The 15,215-nt window shown below is 52.3% G+C and overlaps 1 protein-coding gene across 1 annotated transcript in view; it reads right to left on the reverse strand.

Annotated features, from left to right (window-relative positions):
• Positions 1–15,215, reverse strand: part of DSCAML1 (DS cell adhesion molecule like 1) — a 365,157-nt gene that overhangs the window by 105,637 nt on the left and 244,305 nt on the right. The gene's annotated exons all lie outside the window — the stretch shown is intronic.

Genomic DNA, 15,215 nt, shown 5'->3' on the forward strand with positions numbered 1-15,215 from the left:
CCAAGAGAAGGAAGCAAGACAAGTGTCCATTGATGGGTGAATGGATAAAGAAAATGAGGTCTATACATACAATGGAATATTACTCAGCCTTTAAAAAGGAAGGAAATTCTGTCACATTGCTGTAACACAGACGAACCTTGAGGACATCATGTAAGTGAAATAAACCAGACACAAAGGGACAAATACAGTACAACCCTACTTATAAGAGGTACCTACAATAGTGAGATTCCCCGACACAGAGAGAATGGTGGTTGCCAAGGGCTAGACAGAGGGTGGAATGAGTTGTTTAACGTGTTTATTGCTGTTGTTCAGCCACCAAGTCGTGTCCAACTCTTTGGAACCCCATGGATTGCAGCAAGCCAGGCCTCCCTGTCCCTCACTAACTCCTGGAGTTTGCCCAAGTCCATGTCCATTGAATCAGTGTTACCATCCAACCTTCTCATCGGTGATGTTAAACATTAGTGAACTTTAAGCTGAAACGCTACTGAACACTTAAAATGGTTAAGATGTAAAATTTTACATTACATGTATTTTACCACAATTAACATGTTAAAAGTCAAGATTATGAAGAACTGGAATGAGTGTGTTTGATAGGTAGTGAGTGTCTTGTCACCAGAGGTAATTCAGTAGAGGCTGAAGAAGCACTGAGATACTGCAAAGAAGATGTAAGTATTAAGTGAGGGAAATAAACTGATACTCTTTAAGTTTCCTTCCTCCTAGCAATTTAAAAATTCTTAGCTTAAAGAAAGCTGAGTAGTGAGACCTCTTGAACATCATCTGTTACAGTGGTTTTTCAAGTCAAATCAGTGTGCATGTGCTCATTTCTACCCCCAGGCCTTTTGGGGTAGAAATGGCATGCTCTTTCCTTGACTCACACCCCGTCCCATTCAGTCTCAGCTGAAATGCCAGCTCCTTGGAGAGGCCTTGCCTGACCCCTTTATCAAAATTCTTGTCTTCAGAGCACATGGTGTTGAGAGAAGGAGTTATTTTAGCATCCAACTCCAGAACGTGCCTGGCTCACTAGATGCTCAGTTAGCATGTGCTGACTGAATGAATCCTGCAGCAGAGCAGGCATGCCCAATGGGCTGAGACTGCTGCACCTCAGGCCTGGGTCCTGCGCTGAGGTCCCTCCCACCCTGGGGTCTCTTCCCCCTCTAACCCCTGCTGCCACACTGCAATGATTTGGGCCGCTGCTCGCCCGTGAGGCCACTGATCCTTGTCTCAGTCCCCTAGCTCCAAGCTGAGACACTAAAACCAGACTGAGCTAAAAAAAAAAAAAAAAAAAAAGGAGATAAACAGTGACCAGAGCTGGGCAATCTGGAGTGTACACCTTGGCTGACTCATCTTCAGGGTCAGCCCCCAACCCAGGGGGTGACTCTACACTGCCTAGGAGCTCCTAAAACACGTGGGGACCCACGGAGGCTAGGCCCAGGGAGAGGGAGGGACAAGGACACCTCCTCTCTAGCTGGCCTGAAGCTCAACCCCCACTATCCGTCCCTGATCAAGACCTGCCTCCTCCTTAGGAGACTGGAGCAGAAACGCTGCCCTCGCCCACTAACAGAGCTCGCTGTTCCAGGATGGAACCACATGAGAGTCCCAGGGGCCGACAGTCAGACGAGGTAACGTAATACAGCCATGGTGGCAGCGTGGCACCCCGCCCCTCTGCAAACAGGTGGGCTCAAGAACTGAACTGCCCTGAGTGACTCCGTCTCTCCTGCCTTGGGGTGAGTTCAGTCTGCTGCATCTTAGAGGCTTCCAGAGCTGGGCCTTTGAGAAAGGAACCTTGTGTCCAGGGACCTGTAGCAGCTTGTTGTCGTTCAGTCGTGTCTGACTCTTTGTGACCCCATGGACCGTAGCCCGCCAGGCTCCTGTGTCCATGGGGATTCTCCAGGCAAGAGTACTGGAGTGGGTTGCCATTTCCTCCTTCAGGGGATCTTCCCCAGGGATCGACTCCACGTCTTCAGCATCTGCAGGTGGGAGCCACCAGGGAAGCCCCATGCAGCAGCTCAGGAGGAGCCTGTGCTACAGTGGGTGTATGGAGCACTGTGTTTGGAGTCAGAAATGGGAGATTTGAGACCTACCAACCTACCAATGTGTGGATTTAGGAAAACCCCTTAATGTTTCTGGGATTCTGATCTCTCATCTCCAAACTGGGGACCCTCACCCCTGGTGTCTCTGGGCTCACAGGGTTCTTTTGTAGTGTCCACGTGATGATGGCCATGAAAGGGCTTTGTGACCTGTACTGCACTGTACACATGTAAGGAGAGGCTATTACCATAAGAAGTAATAACATACTTCATGTTGTTGCATAATATGAAGCATGTAAAAGCACAGGGCATATGTGTCCATGACACATCTGTGGGGTGTAGGTATTTGTGCAGGCATTGTGTTGAATGAATAAGTCCTGGCAGTAGAGAGAAGCTGGGGGTGGGCGACCCTGACAAGGAAGGTCCCAGGAAGCAAGGGGAGGTGTGGAGTAGGGGGAGAGAGGCAGGAGGGATGTATGAAGCTTTTCTCTGAGATCAGGCTTTGGTCTCTTTGGTTCTCTTGTGTGAGAAGAGACAATCTGTCAAGCCCAGAGTTTCCCAGGGTGGCCTCAGGATGCCTCATTTGGCCCCCAGGGAACTCCCACTCCCCCCCAACCCCCCAAAAAAAACCTGCAGTCAATACAGGTTACCAGTTCCTGCTCTGTCCAATAGAGATTTACAAAACAGTGGGGTCCTCCTGCTGCTTGGAGCCTATGGGTGGTTCTTGAGACTAAGGAGATGACTCACCCCAGTGGCAGGACCGCTCTCTCCTCCCAGGGCAGGTGGGTGGGGGTGATCAGTTCTTCAGGGCTGGCAGGGTTAGCCCTGTTGGGGGCCCGGCACCAGGGCAGCCTACGGGCACCTATTTGAGGCTGACTCTGCGAAGCACCCTCCTCTCATTCCTTTGTGATTCCTGCTGATGGTGAGGGCCCTGGGGGAACCTGCCAGCCTGGGTTTGGAAAGCCCAAAGGAAGCCAAGGCCCGGTTCTGCCTCCTCTGCTTTCCTTGCACACTTGGACCCCAGGATGTAATCCCATCACCCGAGACCCCAGGAAGAGAGCTACAGCATAGTGGAGATGCTACGGGGGAGTCTGGAGTCAAGTCCTGGCTCTGGCTGGCCTGCTTTAAGTCCTAGATCCGCCCAGTTGTGGACTGATTTGTGTCCCCGCAAAATTCCCCTGTTGAAGCCTTACCCCACAGTGGGACTGTTTTGGGAGATTAGGCCTTTAAAGAGGGAACTGAGTTTAAATGCTGTCATAAGGGTCCCTAATACAATATGACAGGCGTCCTGATAGGAAGAAGAGATGCCAGGGATGTGAGGGCACAGAGGGCGGACCATGTGGGGGAGGGTGACCGTCTCAAAGCCAAGGAGAGAGGGCCCAGTATTGCGAACTTGGACTTCCAGCATCCAGAGCTATGAGAACTACTTTTCTGTTGCTTCAGCCACCTGGTCTGGTATTTTGTCATGGAAGCCCTAGAAGATGAATGTACTCCTCCTCCTGACATGCTATTCCCTGAGGACCCTCATTGCTAAGATTCTGGAGTTGGGTCGTGCTCCATAAGACACCAGGGTGAGGACTGGAGGGCAGGAATGGGGAGGAGGACAGGGACGAGCTGGTCCTGACGGGCATCAGGTGGATCTCACAGGCTGGGTCAGAGAGTGAGAGCGTGAGAGGTGGGGAGAGACTGGTCCCCAGACCCCTCAGGGCGCCGAGAGCAGAGGGAGGGATGAGGTGGGCGGGGCGCCAGAGTAGGGAATGGGGCTGCGATCACTCAGGGAGCCTTGTCCACACTCGGCATCAACCATTCAGCCTGACCCGCGGCTGCATGGGGCATCCGAGGGAGCTGAGAGAGGGTCACACAGCCAGTCTGGGTCAGAGTAGAGCTGTCGGAAGAGGTCTCCTGTCTCCAGACCCACTGCTCTTTCCCCACAGAACTGAAATCAGGCAGACTGAACATATCTGGGTCGTAGGGAGCCTGGATGGAAGGAGGGTGGGGCCTTTGGTATGCAACTTAACAACCTCTGAGGGACAGGTGACAGGTGACTGCTTTCTGGCACAGGGGCTCTCAGGTACTTGGGAAGGCACCATGATCTTGTATTCATCTCCAAAGCCACGATGCCAGGCTGGGCAGGGGGCTAGCATGACAGGTTCCAAGTGGCACCACCTCCCACATGTGTCCCCAGGGGCCTGTGGGAACAGCCTCTGCCCCTCCTCTACCACCGCCACCTCTGAGAAGAGATGGCAAGTGGTCAGGGAAGAAGATGTGGAACTAAGGGGTGGTGCCTGTTTCTGCCCCATAGGAGGGATCAGCTGGAGAAGGAAACCGCAACCCACTCTGTTATTTTTGCCTGGAGAATCCCATGGACAGAGGAGCCTGGTGGGCTACAGTCCACGGGGTCGCAAAGAGTCAGACACGACTGAGCGAAACGAGGAGGAGGAGGAAAAGGGATCAGCCAGATCCCCATCTTCAGCTCTGCCTTCGGGGCTCTATAGGAGATGGGGTTCCTGTGGGGACAGGTGTCTGAAGTCTCGGGAGGACCCGGCAAGCTGACAGCATGATGGAGCAGAGAAAGTCTGGCCTGAGTGAGATGCAGGGTTGGAACTGTGCTCCTCTCTCAAGCTGAATGATGCTGGATGAGTCACAGAATCTCTCTGAACCTGTTTCCTAGGAGAGTGAAAAACGTCAATGAACATGTCCAGCACAGTACCTGGCACACAAAAGGTCAGTGATTACTGAAGGTCTGAACGATTGAATGAATAAATGAACGTATAACTCTCATAAGAGGAGCAAGCCCAGAACTTGATTGAGGTCTCAGACCCCAAGCCAACCATTCCTAGCACCTCCCAACTGCCCACAACTGGCCTCTCATAGCTGGGAGAATGTAAATTTCCAGGAAGACCAGGCTCAGCTCCCCAGGAGCCTGCTGACTGACCTCTCTGGGTAGCGGAGATCTAGAAGGGGGTCTGTGCTGTGTCTAGAGCAGCGCCCAGGGAGCTGGGGTTACCACAGTGGGAGCGCGGATGGAGAGTCTCGGGGAGGGGAAACTGGAGAGGGCCAGGGGCTAGCTTCTCTCTCTGCCTGAGTCCTTTCCTCTAAACACAGCCCTATCTCCCTGCACCACAGGATTAGCACACATCTCTCATTCTCCTATTGCAACAAGATTTTATTTCTAATTATGCTGTAATAAAACTGGAGCGCTCCCAGGCTTCCTTTCAAATGACTTGTACACACACTGCCGATCGGATCCTCCTCGGCCCCATTGTAATAGCATTTCCCTGACATTCATTAGACATGCATGAGAGGGGCGCTTTAAGAATAGAATTGCATTTAAATGGATTTGCTGAGAGAGGAAGATGAAAAAAAAAGAGGCGAGCGGTGGGGGGAGACGGAGAGGGAGAGAGGTTTGTTGAACAAACTATGGAAACAAGATGCCATAATAACAGGGTGCTGAAATAAGCCTCTTTCTTCTCAGCCCTCCTCCTGCCGCACATGGTGGAGCCCAGCCGGGGAGCAGTGGCCTCCAACCCTCCCCCTGGAGCCCCCACCCCCACTTTTATGGTGCCCACTGCGGGGGTTACGCAGCTCCTTGCGCCCTGTGGCAGATGCTCATGGTGTAATAGAAATAACTGTTATTACAATTTGGGAAGGCTGCCTTGCTTCGACAGAACCCCAGTAGCCAGGCTGTCGCCTGCAGGAGCGGGGAGGGATGGTCACCGTCTCCCTGCCTCCATCAACCTCCATGCTCATCTTCAAGACCCTCACCCCGCTGTCCCTCCCTCTGAATGGCCACCCACACCCAGAATCCCCATGAGCCGCAGAGTAGCTGGCATTTTTCTTTCACCCTGGTTGGCTCTGAAGCGTCAGACACAGGAGATCCATTCTGACCCCAGGGCCTTGCTCCCTGCTCCCCACCGCCTCCCCAGAGCTCGGGCTTGCCCCATAGCACATACACTGGGTGTACCATAAATGGCCTACTATGGATCAAGGGCCTGCCTACTATGTGTCCATGCCCACTGGTGGTCTCACCTAATTTACTCCCCTTCACTATAGCATCTGACCTCACTGAAAATCATCCTGTGGCTTCCCATTTTTCTTAGGATGAAGACCCAAATGCTTAACAGGGCGGCAGAGGCCCGCCATCCTTCCTCTGGCCCTCCTTCGTTCCACCTCTGGCCCTGGCCCCAGCTCCAGCCACCACGGCCTTCCACTGTCCTCCACAGTGCCCGGCTTCTGCCTCCTCCCTGTGCTTTGCTGCTGCTCAGAACACTTCTCTCACCTCCTTCCCAAAGTTCCCGCTGCCCCCATCCCCCAGAGCTCAGCTCACACTCCCTTCCACAAGAAGACGCTCCCACCTGTCTTCCGTCTCCTGTCCTCTTCCCTGAACACTTGTCGCTCAAGACCTGGCACTGTCCCAAGACTGCAAGCTGGTTGAGGGCAGGGCAGGGTGGGTCCTGGCTGCTGCTGTGATTCCATCCCGGCTCTGGGGTAAAGGCTCAAAACAATGGGAAGGAAAACGCACTGTGCTGGGGGCTTTCTCCTTTCATCTCGCCTTACTGTGGCAGAGGATTTTTCTTCTCAAAAAGATGAAGACACTGAGAATCAGAGGGTTCAAAGCAACTAGCCCCAAATCACAAAGCAGAGCTATCTGAACCCAAAGCTGTGCTTTTGCTCTGATGCATCCTGGCACCACGGGCATTCCCACTGGTCCCTTTCTGCATGGAGGGCCATCCACTCCCCTGCACTCAGCGAGGTCCTTCTCAAGCCCTCCTTCTTCTAGAAGGCCCCTAGAGAGTCCAGCTAGTGCAGACCGTCTCCCCTTCTGCAGACTCAGATTCTGGGGCTGCACCCTGGGACCCAGAAGGGCCTCTAGTTTCCCATTTGGATGTTCCCACCTGCTCCGCAGGATCATTCTTGTACCCCCAGTAGATTGCAGGTGCCTTAAAGAGCGCATGCATCACTCTTCTGAACCCCCAGTACCTCTGGGCTAGGGCTGCAAATACACACCTGGCAGAGCGCAGACCTGCAGGTGGGAGAGCCGCCCTGCCACTTAGTACCTGCAGGGCCCAGAGAGGGACCCTCAGCCTCAGCCCCTCGTCCACAAGGTGGTGCTGAGGACACCGGGGCCTGTGAGGCCTCTGGTCTGCAGCAGAGATAGTGCCCCACAGAAGCTCATGCCTCCCCTTGTCCTGTTCCTTCCCTGGGGCTCTGTTTGGTGACGAAGGGGATGAGAAAGCTGGTCTGACAGTGTCCCAGAAGGGGGTGTGGCTAAAAGGGACACAGTACCATGGCCTCTCGAAGTCATCTTATGTGGCTCCAGGGGCCCTGCACAGCAGTGGAGACCATCCTTCTGTCCTTCCTGTCTTTGCCTCCAGACTCACCACCTTTCCGCCCCCAGACCTGCTTCAGAGGCCTTCAGTGTCACACGCTGCAGAGACGATGCTCCCACGATGAGCGGTCAGAGCCCCCAAGGCTGAGAGCGGCTGGCAGGTTGTTCACCTCTGCCTTCCAGGCCCTGGCACTGCCCAGGCCTGGCCCAGGGTGTGTTCATGAATGAGACCATGACCTCCATGAAGGCAGGGACTGCTCAGTTTTGTGGACAACAACCTGCACGTGGTGATGCTCAAAAAAATATCTGTTGAGTGAATGAATGATGAATGGCGCGAGCACATGAGTCTCAGCCTTCTTTTCCCCATGGTAAGTACTTAGGCTCTGAAGTCAGCCAAACTTTGGCTCCATCCGTGTGATCTTCACAACATACCTGACCCCTCTGATTCCATTTATTCTTCTCTAAAATTCTGCCAATGATAGTTCCAGTCACACAGAGTTGGAGCTGTTGCAAGGATTAAAGCACCTAACTGGTGCCTGCATGGTGAAAGTTCAAATAAGCAATAGCTCTCATTGCTATGACTACCCAGCTTCCAGGGAAGGGAGATCCATCTATCGTCTACTTCAACCCACTTGGGAGCTTGGAGTGACCACTCATGTTGGTGGTTCTAGATTGTTCCCTAGGCAGTTTTGCTATTTTGAACATCTGTTTTTATTATTTACAGGCTAATCAACGTGACTCTGTGACACACCAGTGATGCCAGCTTATCAGGAAAGGTAGAAATGCTCACAGTCCCATCCACATTTGTATCTCATCAGTTCTCAAAACAAGTCTGTCTCAAAGAAGTGATGTTAACACAGAAGCACTTGCCCCAACTCTTCCGGCGCATTCACTTTCCCCCAGAGCCATGCAATCTCAGCACCTCTGGGCTCTAAATTACATCCTATGTACCTAGGAACCTCCTCTCCCCCATCTAGCCCTCTCTCATCTCTTCCTCCCCTAATTTGTAAGATCTGTACCCCTTACCCAGCTTCCACCAGACACTTGCTTTTTGTTGTTGATTTAAATAATGCATCAGTGGCATCTTCCTTGGTGGCAACACATGGGGGGAGGAAAAGGGGAGGGTGGTCGGGAGGTACTTCTCATTTAAGGACTTTCATTGCGTGCCAAGTCAGGGTGTTAGATGGTTCACATGCCTGGCTCCAGTTTAATCCCAAGAGCAGCAGTAGCATTCCCATTTTACAGATGAGGAGAGTGGGCTCATAGAGATGCAGAAACTTGCCCAAGTCACTCAGCTGGAAAACAACATAACTGGGATTTGAACCCAGCTTGTCTGACTCCACAGCTCCTTGAGGACAGACACCTCAGACCCTGCTATGGGATTTCCATCGGGGGGGTAGGTCTGTTACTGACATGAGCTGCTGACCACAGCCATCTTTCAGGGACATACAAACATTGAACGAGAAATGAGAAATAAACAAGGTGAACGCTTCCCCCTTGGCCAGGCACACGGGGAGGGCTACGCTCCTGGTGTGTGTATCTTCCGAGTGTGACACTGGCTCTGGCTACACCCAAGGCCTCTCAGCACAGCTCTGGCCCTGCCAGCTCCCCTGGGCATGCACTGCTACACCCACCTTGCTCAGAGTGGTGCCAACTGCTTGGCTTCCCCACACAATCAGAATTCTGAGCTCATTCCCCACATAGGTGCAATTTCCCACCTCTCGCTCTCTGGCACTTTCTGTGTAATCGATCACAAAATTGTTTCCGAATTAACCTAGATTTAGCTCTAGTCACCCCTCTTCCAACTCCAGTGATTTCCTCTCTACCTCCTGGGTAGGTTACATCCTCCTGGCACCGCCCCCCTGTGCCTCTGCCTCTCCCTGAAAATCGCTTACTGATGCAGAGGCGGGCTTTCTGCCTAGCCTGACCCTCTGCTTTGCTCTCAACCATGGTTTAGGGGCACAGGACAGGCAATTCCTTTCTTCTCCCACTATCTTTCCTTCGGATTCACCTTATATGCTGCTGCTGCTGCTGCTAAGTTGCTTCAGTCGTGTCCGACTCTGTGCGACCCCATAGACGGCAGCCCACCAGGCTCCCCCGTCCCTGGGATTCTCCAGGCAAGAACACTGGAGTGGGTTGCCATTTCCTTCTCCAATGCATGAAAGTGAAAAGTGAAAGTGAAGTCGCTCAGTTGTGTCCAACTCTTAGCAACCCCATGGACTGCAGCCTACCAGGCTCCTCTGTCCATGGGATTTGCCAGGCAAGAGTACTGGAGTAGGGTGCCATCACCTTCTCCATACATGCTGCACTTTCTTTTAATTAATGTTGAAGGGGCCATCAAGATTCCTCTGCACTAGTCCCTGAAAGTGTGTAAAGAGAAAGAAATTTGGGAGGACAAAGGTCAGAAGGAATTGGTACTAGAAAAGAGTCTGGGGATGTGAGTCAAAGCCGAAACAATAATTTCTTGGTCAATCCCAAGTATGCCCCACCCTCAGTAGCATTCCTGTCTTGAAAGAGCAGAGAAGAAGAAGAGCATGAATTGAGTTCCTACTGTGTATCAGGTACTATACTCCGTGTGTTACAGACAAGCATCGTCATTCCCAATGTACAGGTGAGAAAACTGAGGCTCAGAAAGGCTGCGGAAATTGTGCCACAGACCCAGGAAGTGAACCCAGGTTCAAAGCTTGATACTGTCATCCACTGTACTGAACACTTCTGTATTCTCCTTTTCTAGGATCTTCTGAGGGATTTATGTAGGGGGAGGGGTAGAAAGAAGGCAATGGGGCTGGGGCACTCATCTTGCACTCTTCTGCCAGGTAAGCTCCAGCATGGGCTGTTGGCTCAGTGGTAAAGAACCCGCCTGCCAATGCAGGAGACTGGGTTCGATCTCTAGGTCAGGAAGATCCCCTGGAGAAGGGAATGGAATCCCGTATTCTTGCCTGAGAAACCCCATGAACAGAGGAGGCTGGCAGGCTATAGTCCACAAGGTTGCAAAAAAGTAGGACACGACTTGGCAACTAAAACAAAGCTTCAGAAACATCTGCCTCCTTGGTCTTTAAGCTAAAGGTAATCCCGACCCCAGAACTGGCAGCTGAGGTGGGAAGGAGTTGGGGTGGGAGGGGGTGGGTCACAGCAGCAGAAAATCTGAAAGCCGCTGGCTCTGGAGGGAGTGAGCCAGTGAGGGCCTCGGTGTAATTTCACAAGGCCTCGGCGGCCCAGCGGCTGTGGGGGGTGTCCTGGCATATCAGCAGTCACACGATCAAAGAACAAGTAGAAATGAATATTCCTGAGGTGGTCCGAGGCCTCTGATACCAGCAGAAAATTACAGGACATGAGACAGGAGCATTACAGAATGAATGGGAGGGGACGAGAGATTTCCGTGGCTAATCCTGTTAACAAGACAATTTCTTATCAAACTCATTATGCTTTTCGAAAGGAGGGAGCAAGAAGGGGAATGCGAGGTAGGGAGAGTGTGATGGGGGCTGAGCCCTGGAGAAGGAAGGAGAGCTGTGGTTATAGAGACGCAGGTTCCAGGGAAGAAGGCCTGTGAGAGGCAGGCATCTGGGGAAAGAGAACTCTGCTCCATCTCTGCCCTGGGGGCCAGGGGAAGCCCCCTCCCTGACAGCTAAGTCCCTGCTGGGAATACCCTCCCTGCCCTGCCAGTTGTCTGAACCCATAAGTGCCCAATAGTTTGGCCATCTGATACGAAGAGCTGACTCACTGGAAAAGACCCTGATGCTGGGAAAGATTGAGGGCAGGAGGAGAAGGGGACGACAGAGGACGAGATGGTTGGATGCCATCACTGATTGAATGGACATGGGTTTGAGCAAACTGTGGGAGAGAGTGAAGGACAGGGAAGCCTGGCGTGCTGCAGTCCATGGGGTTGCAAAGAGCTGGACACAACTGAGTGACCAAACAACAACAGCTGCCTGGAGAAAAGCAGCCTCTCAATCCTCTTTCTTTGACCAAATCTCCATCTTGCTGCATCTCCTGTGGGTCAAAGAGGACCATCCCTGTCTATGCAGCTGCTGATCGAGCAAAGAACACCTTGGGTTTGCCAAGCGTGTTTCTGTCCAGCTTCTCACTTCTCTCCCCCATTCTGCCTCTGTGAGAGAGGCAGAGAGGGAACTACAGGGCTCAGATGCTGGCACTTAATAGCTTACGCTTTTGGGCAAATCACTTAACCTCTCTGAACAATCATTTTCTCATCTTGAGTATGAAATGAAGTGAAGTCGCTCAGTTGTGTCTGACTCTTTGCGACCCCATGGACAGTAGCCTACCAGGCCCTGCCGTCCGTGGGATTTTCCAGGCAAGAATACTGGAGTGGGCTGCCATTTCCTTTTCCAGGGGATCTTCCCAACCCAGTGATCGAACCTGGGTCTCCTGCATTGCAGACAGACGTTTTACCTTCTGAGCCACCAGAGAAGCCTAAACCCTGCCCTACCTACTTCACAGGGTCCTTGTCAGGATTAAGAGGACAACGTGGACAAGAGAACCTTGCAATCTGTGAATGATTTACACGAATAGAGGTGACTGTTAGGGTCATTCTGAAGTCGAGATAACAAGGTTAAGTGTCTTACTGGAGGTAAGGAGGTGCAAGTAGGAAGCCAGGGCTTGAAACTTTAGTTTCAAATCCAGTCATTTCTGCTGCCAGGAGATCACTCCATGGCCTTGTCTTTGACTAGACACTCACAAGGGACTTCATTTGGCACAAACTTAGTATCTGTGTATTAAGGGCCCATGACGCACTCAGAATTCTCCCGGGCTGGCCTGGGGAAACAAAGAGTGAGGTCAAGGACAGAGTCCTGATCCTTAAGAAGCTTGGCATCCAGGTGAGAAGGAGACGTCACATCCATGGAGCAATGAAAACAATTCAAGTCAGGGTGTCTCCCTCATTCCCACAAAGACCCAAGGGCACAGCAAGAAGGGCCCGACAAAAAGCCATGGAGGATGGAGGGCTTCCTGGAGGACTCAGGACTCTCAGTAGGTGCTAAAGGATGTGTGGGGTGTAGATAGATATAGAGAAGTCAGGGGAACATTCAACATTTATGGAGCACTTATTATATACCTGGTGCTGTGATGAATTAGGGACAGATACAAAGATGCTGACAAAGGTCCTTATAGTCAAAGCTATGGTTTTTCCAGTGGTCACGTATGGATGTGAGAGTTGGATGATAAAGAAAGCTGAGCGCTGAAGAAGTGATGCTTTTGAACTGTGGTGTTGGAGAAGACCCTTGAGAGTCCCTTGGACTGCAAGGGCAGAGGAAAATGGGGAGTTGTTGCTTAATGCAGAATTTCAGTTTGGCAAACTGAAACGGAACTTAAACATTACTGTTTAGAAGATGGAAGCACAACAATGTGAATGCACTTAATACCACCGCACTTACAAATGATGCAGATGGCAGATTTTATGTTATGCGCATTCTAGTGTAATGAAAAATAATAACAAAAGGACGGATTCTGCTGGCACACACCTTTCAGCCTTTGCCCTTCCTCATTTCTTTTCTTGCTAAAAAGATGGATATGTGGCTCAGAAGCACAGAGGCTGTCTGGTAGTCATGAGGGTGGCAAAGCAGGAAGGGAAAAGAAGTCTGGTTTCTTAGCAACTGGGCCAGCCCTGAGCTGCCTACTCCCAGACTCTGGTAGATGAGAAAAACAGCTCTCCAACTTGGCTGAGCCATTGCTGATGACTTCTTGTTACATGCAGCCAAATGCCATCCTAACGGAGGCAGTTTCTGAAGCTCATTGCCTCTGGCTGCTTCCACCCCTCCAGCCTCTTGTACTATCGTCTTCCTGCTCCAGCTACTCTGACATGATGGGACTCTATATCTCCTGGAAACGTCTGGCCCTGTGCCTTTGTGCCCCTCAGGGCCTCTGCAAGCCCTTCCTTCCGAATGGCCTCCTTTATTGGCCCAAAGGCATCCTCCATGGCCTTCTGCATTCAGGTTGGGCACTGCCCTGGATGGGTGAGTTACCTTTTGTCCAGACTGCGCTAGCACTCCATGCCCAGCTCTCTCATGGGATTCATCACTTTTCTCGAGGGGCTATTTTCGTGTTCTCTCCCCTTTAGATAGTGAGCTCCTTGAAGGGCAAGATCTATTCAGGTCTGGACCCTTAGTGTTTCAAGGCAGGTGATGGCTAAGATGTGTGGACCAGCACCTTCGTGATTTCCAGGGGCTCACAACTGGATGAGGAGGATTCAGACCCATAGAAACGGTTCCCTGAGAGGGCTGGCCTGAGGCTCTAGGGAACCCAGAGGACCAAGTGACCGCTCTGTCAGAGACAAGGTCACCATTGAGCTGGGGTCTGAAGGACACCTCTTCAGAGGGGTGTGGGATGTCTGTCTCCTGGTGTGGGGGGTCCTGCTTCCCAGTGTGGGGGTGAAGGCATAAGGCATGACAGGGCTGGGGGCCTCTGGGAATCAGGGCAGAGCAGGGGGCGATGACATGATGGGGCCAGAGTGTCAAGAGCTTGCCTTGTAGCCTCTGCGTGGAGGGGCTGCTGAGGAGACAGTGTCGTCGTGGTTGGGGGCTCAGGAGCCAGGCACACAGTCAGTGCTGCACACCTGTCAGCTGAACCACCATGATCCACTCTGATTCATGAAAAGCTCTCTGGCAAAAGTGTGGAGGACGGCAGCAGGGAACCCGGAGAGGGCAGCAGCAGGAAGCCGGCTCAAGCCTTTGCAGGAGTCGGGCAGGGAAGGGGGAGGGGAAGGGGGATGAAGGGGAGGAGGGAGCGAGGAGACTGCAGTCTGGGGCCAAGACCTGACTCTGTCCCTTACTGATGTCACTTAGGCCAGTTTCCAAGGCCTTTGTGCTAGTTTCCAATGAGTCAAAGAGGGTTCATCGTGGGACCCAACTCAGGCACGTCATGTCAGTTACACGAGACTAAAAGTTACAAGTGATAAGCACGAGGCCGGGCTCACAGGTGCTCTGTGACCCTTGAAGGAAGCTGGGGGAGCAGGATTGTCCTTAGCTCCCGTGGGAGGTTTACGGACAAAAAACCTGTGCACGGAGCTGAGGGGTAAACTGGGGGCTACAGGAGGTCCAGGGGGTTGACAGGGGAGGGCTGGAAGGCAGAGCCTTTGAAGGCCAGGGCAAGGAGTCTGGGCTCATCTGAAGGTTTCTGGGTGGTGGTGTGTAGGATGGGAAAAGTGCTTTAGAAGGATGAATTGGGCTGTGTCTACAGAGGAGAGAAGGCGAGGGAGAAGGAGAGGGAGGGAGAGGGAAGGGGAGAGAGAGAGAGGCTAGGGACTGGGGGGTGAGTGAGAGAGAACCAGACTTTTTCCTTTCCAAGCTCACAGTCATCAAAGTCCAGTCTCTGCCCAGTCTCTCCCATCCTCCAACTTGGCCCTACTAGTGGGTCCAAGAGGAAGTAGGTAGAGGGGACATGGAGAAAAGCTAGAGACAACAAGATCCTATCAACATGCCCTACATGAGATCCTGCTTGGCTCCAGAGCCCATGTAGCAGGGACTCTGCCTGGCACTGCAGCCACACCACCTGTGTGCCCGCATGAAGGACGGGAGCTGAAGAGATGGATGTGCTCATGTCCTCTGCCTCCAAGGGAAGGTCAAGTGCTCTGAGAAATAAACTTGTCCAGCAGGATTTACATGCACTGGAGGAAGTGTTGGCATCATTTTGCAGCCATCCACCTAGAACTTAACAGTCCATTTACCTGCATCTTCTTAGCTGTGATGCTGATCCACTTTTGTTGGGTTAAATTGGTTTTGTGGGGAAGAGAGTGCTGATAAAGAGGTGACATGTTGGCATCTCCCCAGTAAGAGGGGAGCATTGTCTTTCCTGCACATGGATGCAGGGAAGGGCCAGTCTAGACAGGACCAGGTGGGCTAGAAGCTGGA

This window comes from Bos javanicus, chromosome 15 (assembly GCF_032452875.1).
Source record: "Bos javanicus breed banteng chromosome 15, ARS-OSU_banteng_1.0, whole genome shotgun sequence".
In the NCBI taxonomy this organism is placed as follows: Eukaryota; Metazoa; Chordata; class Mammalia; order Artiodactyla; family Bovidae; genus Bos; species Bos javanicus.